This window comes from Centruroides vittatus, unplaced genomic scaffold, assembly GCF_030686945.1.
Source record: "Centruroides vittatus isolate TY-2023 unplaced genomic scaffold, ASM3068694v2 contig_254, whole genome shotgun sequence".
NCBI lineage: Eukaryota > Metazoa > Arthropoda > Arachnida > Scorpiones > Buthidae > Centruroides > Centruroides vittatus.
The window spans coordinates 266,522-273,544 of record NW_027121609.1 but is presented as its reverse complement, the minus strand read 5'-3'; positions in this window follow the sequence as shown (position 1 = coordinate 273,544).

Genomic DNA, 7,023 nt, shown 5'->3' with positions numbered 1-7,023 from the left:
TTGTTGCAAGATTTCTTCCTATTGTAGAGAGAATTTAATGCCTTTTATGCGTAGAGGGACTTTTTGTTTTTGTAGTTATTATTACGAAACTTAGTATTGAAAATTTAACAATATTCCCGTTTTACGCCAGAGACGACTTTGTGTAGAAATGTTGATATTTTTAATCAAATTTTATGTTTAAGTCTACGGTCAAAAACCGATTTTTTTAGTTGGGGAAACCCGGTTTTAAAATTACATAAATTTTTTCAAAAAACCGACAAACGATAATAACAAGTGCAATTCTACTGGTCGAGTGTATTGGTGTTCAAAATATTATTCAAAACACTAATGCAAAAGTTTGCATGTTTTGAAACATTGCGAGATGAAAAATACTTTGATATTTTACAAATTATAAACTGACAGTAAAGATTTCACAATTATTTAAATAAATAATGAAAAAAGAACAGTACACAGAATCTGCCGCCAACCATGTCGAGGGGATAAGTTAAGAACGATTTACATGACAGGTATCAAAACACTAAGTAATATTAAAAATTTATTTAAAAATTGATAAATTTTAACAAATTTCATCAAAGATAAAAAAATATTTTCTGGTTTACATGTGTACTAAATAATTAGTTCTTCGAAACAGTGGATTTTCAGAAAAAAGTCGATATACACGAATAAATAATAATAGTTCTTATTATATCTATTTTAAGTTAAGATTGTAAAAATTAAGCTATTTAGTTTGTTTTGTTCTTTAAATTATAAAGCAAAAAACAAATGAAATAGTTATTTGAGTTATTTACTGTAAAATTCAATTTAGTAAACAGAAACAGAGATATGCTAATATAAATAGACAAAACGGGATAATTTTTACATGGATTCAGTATTAGCACAGAAAAAAAAACTAAATTCGGGTCATAAACATTTTTTTCAGTCGAATAAATCAGATTGTTATAAACTGAATAGGTTTATTTAAAAAAATTCAATTGTGAACACATAACAAATCTAAAGGAAGTATACTGTATGCTTTCTATGTGAGAGTATGTGCGTTCAAAAATTATCTGGATTTTCAGTTCTTATGGACAATAGATACTGTAATCTAAAAAACTATGTTTAGTGCATAATAAATAGCACAGAAAACGTAATAAAGAAACATCAGTCATTGCAAATAATATATTATTTACAGTATTATTACTTACGATAAAGTAATCCTATCAAAGAACTTTTAATTAAAGTAAAATTGTCAATATTTTATGTAAATATAAGTAAATTTTATTATAATTTAGATAAAAATACATTTCTTTTACGCCTGGCTTCTTTTCTCTCCCTATACCTGTACACTTGTAACAGTTCATTTCATAATTCGATGTAATAATAACGTTTAAAATGACTTCTAAATGAGAGAATATTACTTAAAGGGTAATATAATATATTGTCACATGTTTCACGTTTATCTATAAAATAGAGTGAGGGTCCGGACCGAGCAACCCCCTTTAAGTAAACAGCAATTGCCAAATGTCAAAAATCACCATAAAAAATATAAATACACAAACATACGAAGAATTATATCTACATATTTACAATTTTTGTCTTATCATAATATTTATACAACTATTTTTAAACAGACATTAAATTATTAATTTGAATGACCACATTTTCTGTGTTTATTGAAATTAATAATTTAAAGCTTTATTTTTATATTATTGTGTAATAACTATTTAAAGTAAGAGACTTCGGATAACTGAAATGTCCACTTAAAGTTAAAATTTTGTCATATTTTCAATTTTCATAAATAAATATTAAAAATATAAAGTTAAACAAAGTATAATTATATTTGAAGATTTATATTAGTATATCTATAATTAGTTGTACATCCTGTAAAATTCACTTAACAATATAATTGTAGAAAACTAAATTGCAATTGTATCAATTAATAAAAAAATCACACTTGCCATAGATCAGCTATAACGATGAACAGAACAATTTTATATAATACTCAAGAACCACTTATTATTAGATAAAAATATTTTCCAAATCATGTTAGTTGTTCAGTGATTGTGCACATTTAAAACGTGCACAATCTTCAACTATAATCTAATAAGAGTAATATATGTTTTCCAATCTAGTACAATATCGATTTTGTAATGCAGCTTATTCTATTTATAATCAATACTCTGTTATTCAACATGATATTTCCTATACTGAAAGAGACCAATTATATTGAATTGTTCATCATCACGTGTGTACTTTATATAAATGGCTTTAAATTGGAGTTTGTAATACTACAATGGATAAAATATTATAAAAGCAATGCAATATAATAGAATTTTCAATTTAGTTTATCAGACATTTATTTCATACTGACAGGTCCGTAATACGAATGTATTCTTTTTCCTTCGTTATATTAAATACAAACTTAGATTAGAAATATCGATTAGGCACTGTAACTGAATAAAATTCGAAAACAACTTTGTATAAAAGTAAAGTTTTTAAATATAAGAAGAGTGAATCAAATTGGAAATTAAGAGAACTGCCAGAAATCTAATCATAAAAATACAAACATTTGAATATCTGAAAACGAATAATAGTAATATATAAGTAGTAGGCATACGATCAGCATTAATAATAATATATAATAATAACTCTCCCCTGGTCACCACCTGGTCGTGGTGGGAGAGCCCAGTAATTTTACTGATCCATGGGGCAATGCAGGCTGGAGCACAAGCTCCTGGTAGGGACACCCATGCCAGTAAGGTCTATGGGGAGAAATGAAGCTAAGAGTGACCACACCCACATTCTGTGGAGATATTTATTATGGTGATAACTAGATCAAAGTGTGATACCGGCTCGGACGTCGCCCGGGTTAACAAGGTCCGCGTTCGTGGGTTAGGCAGAGGCTCACGTTCGAAAAATAGGCCACAGTCTCCCCTGGTTACCGGTGGCGAAAGCAGCACCGGCCCAAGCATGGCTACTGCAATACCCTCAACAAATATGAGGAACCAACCCAGCCTTGGTGTTTCTGTGGCAATGCATCCACAGACCACAAAGGCTGGAAAACCACGCCAACGGATGAAATGGACAGTAGAAATGAACGAGTTTATCATCCGTACTTATTACATGATCACAAAACTTGAAACAAACATGACAGCGTACAGACAACAACTACACCATAAATTCACACAACAATATCCTCACCTCACTGTCACCGAACAAAGGGTTGTTGATCAAAAAAGAACAATTATACACAACAACCTTATTCCACAAACAACACTTGAACTTATCAAACAACAGGTTGCTGATCAAATACATCAACAGACAGAAACATCTAACATTAATGAAGATCACGTAACCTGTCAGGATAATCCAGTAACAAGCATTGATAATAACACACATACAACAATTACCACTAATGATACTACAGACACTTCCTCGTCCATCACTGATAACATAGACATGGATTTAGTTAATACGCTCTCATTTATATTTCAGGAAACACTCACTAAATATACAGGTATAGATCCCACACAACGACCACGAATACCAAAAATCAACACATCAAAAGAAGTAGGAAAAACACTAAATTATGTAAACACTCACTTACTACCACACTACATTCATTCAATTTCCACACTCGCAGACATTCATACATTAGTTTATGCTGGGGCAGTCACAGTAGTGACACACCATGGTCTGAAAGTGCAATCACAGACATATACACAGAAAACACAATTTTATCACAAGCCTGCCTGGCAGAGAAGAATAGAAACACAAATAAATGACATTAGACAGCAATTAGGCAGGCTGACACAATACACTAGAAACAACATAACACCCAAATTAAGGAAACAGCTCAAAAACATTTTCAAGAAAATAAAAACACACACAAAACACGAACATCACAACACACGCATTACAGAATACATTGATACACTAAAACAAAAACTTGCTGCCAAAGCACGTAGACTCAAACGATACAAAACATGTACACTACGAAAACAACAAAATAAATTATTTACAAACAATGAAAAACTCTTTTACAGACAAATTAATAACAAAGCAAACACTGATACACAGCACAGTGGCACACCAACAGAAGAAGAACTCACAACATACTGGTCTTCTCTTTGGTCCAGTGCTGTCACGCACAATGCTGATGCAGGCTGGATCGAGGAGGAGAACAGAAACTTGCACAACATACCAACTATGCCCTGTGTTGAAATAAACATACATGATTTCCAATACACTGTTAACAGAACACACAACTGGAAGACACCTGGTGTAGACAACATTCACAATTTCTGGTACAAAAAGTTTACATCACTGCACCAGGAACTAGCTAAACATCTAACACACATCATCATCAATCCACAAGACATGCCAAATTTTCTTACTCAGGGCATCACCTACATGAAACCTAAAAACAACAATACCACAGACCCCACACAATACAGACCAATTACATGTCTTCCAACACTCTACAAATTATTGACATCCTGTATCGCAAACAAAATATACAAACATGTTGAAGAACACGACATTCTAACAGAACAACAAAAAGGTTGTCGTAGAAACCACAGGGGATGCAAAGAACAGTTACTCATAGATTCAGTCATTCTACGGCAAGCACACAGACAACACAGAAACATACACATGACATATATAGACTACAGAAAAGCATTCGACAGTGTTCCACACAGTTGGCTGCTACATATCCTACACATGTACAAAATACATCCATCACTCATTGCATTCTTTCAAAACACTATGCAGCACTGGAGAACAACACTACATCTCAGGGTTAGTAACACTTCCATACAAACAAACCAAATTTTTATTAGGCGAGGAATTTTTCAAGGAGATTCCTTGAGTCCTCTCTGGTTCTGCTTAGCCCTGAACCCATTATCCAACATGTTAAACAACACGCAATATGGTTACAATATCAGACACGAAAAAACAACACAGTTTACACTGTCACATCTCATGTACATGGATGACATAAAACTTTATGCATCCACACAAAAACAACTTCATCAACTCCTACAAATCACACATTCATACACCAAGGACATACAAATGGAATTTGGCCTAGATAAATGCAAAACAGTTCACATAGAAAAAGGAATCCTGAAGAAAGAAGATTTTGCACTTGGAAATGGAGACATTATTGAATCCATGGAAGAGGGCGAGTTCTACAAGTATTTAGGATTCCAACAGGCCAAACTAACAGAACATACACAAATAAAGCAAAGATTAATTAAAGAATACCAAAGTAGGTTAAATGCTATTCTCAGAACACAATTAAATGCAAAACACACAGTCAAAGCAATAAACACATATGTCATCCCAGTACTCACATATTCTTTTGGAGTTATACATTGGACTCACACTGATCTTGAGCAACTTCAAAGGAAAACAAGAACAACACTTACTAAGCATAAACAACATCATCCTAAATCCGCCACAGAAAGATTAACCCTTCCACGTAAAGATGGCGGACGTGGCCTGATTGACATAGTTAACCTTCACTACAAACAAATACAGTCACTGCGAGAGTTTTTCTACAAAAAACAAGAAACATCACAATTACATAAAGCAGTAACTCTAGCAGACTCGAATAACACACCATTAAACTTACACTCACATCATATGGACACAACACAACATATAAAAAGCATAGACACCATTAAGCAATCGTGGGCTCGAAAGGCACTCCATGGCAGGCATCCTTACGATCTGGCCCAGGATTTTGTTGACAAAACTGCGTCAAACAGCTGGTTAGCTCGGGGATGCCTCTTTGGGGAGACGGAAGGATTCATGATTGCCATACAGGATCAGGTCATAAATACTAAAAACTACAGAAAACACATACTCAAAGATGCAACACTCACAAATGACACATGCAGAAAATGTCACATCATGCCAGAAACTATACAACACATCACCTCTGGTTGCAAGCTCTTGGCACAAACAGATTATTTACACAGACATAACCAAGTAGCAAATATAATACACCAAGAGCTTGCAAAAAAACACAAATTAGCAGACATCCACGAACCATACTACAAATACATTCCACAGACAGTATTGGAAAACAACACGCACAAAATGTACTACGACAGAGCCATAATCACAGATAAAACAATTTACCACAACAGACCAGACATCACACTCATTGACAAACACAATAAAATCACATACATTATAGACATATCCATTCCAAACACTAAAATACATACATTATAGACATATCCATTCCAAACACTCACAATATACAAAACGCATGCACTGGAAAAAATTAGCAAGTACACAGAACTCGCCCAGGAAATAAGGCATCTGTGGAGGATGGATAGGGTGCTTATTGTACCTGTAGTTCTCTCCTCTACAGGTGTCATACCACACACACTACACAAAAGCCTGGGCACATTAGAATTGAATAGAAACACATACATCACTCTACAGAAGGCCACTATATTGAATACATGTCATATTGTGAGAAAATTCCTGAATACAGACACACACACTGATACACTTCTTTAATTTCTGTTTTGGTTACTATGCCTTGACTTTGGTCCGGCATAGTACTTAGCCACCGGTGTTAACCGAGTATATCTAACTTAACCCAACATAATAATAATAATGACTTTATTGCATTAAGAAATGTTGTTACAGGGGTTTCAGATAGAACAACAAATAATTGGCATATAATTATATTAATAAACAATACAAATCCCGTGTGGAAAAAATTGTAGTGGTAGTCATTAACAAAAACACAGAAATATATAAATGTACAAACTTTGGAAAACGTTGTCCAGATAATTAATTAAACTATAGTATCACTAACACTACAATTTGTTAAGAACCTATATTGAGATGATGAAGATGATATCAGAATATCTGTAAACATTAAAAGTAGAAATTGTCATGACCAAACAATAGCACATCTATTCCATTATCTTAAATAAATTTTTTATCATAAAATAGAGAAACAAAAATTTTATTTTGTACATATGTTACTACTGCATGATTTTTGCTTTTAAT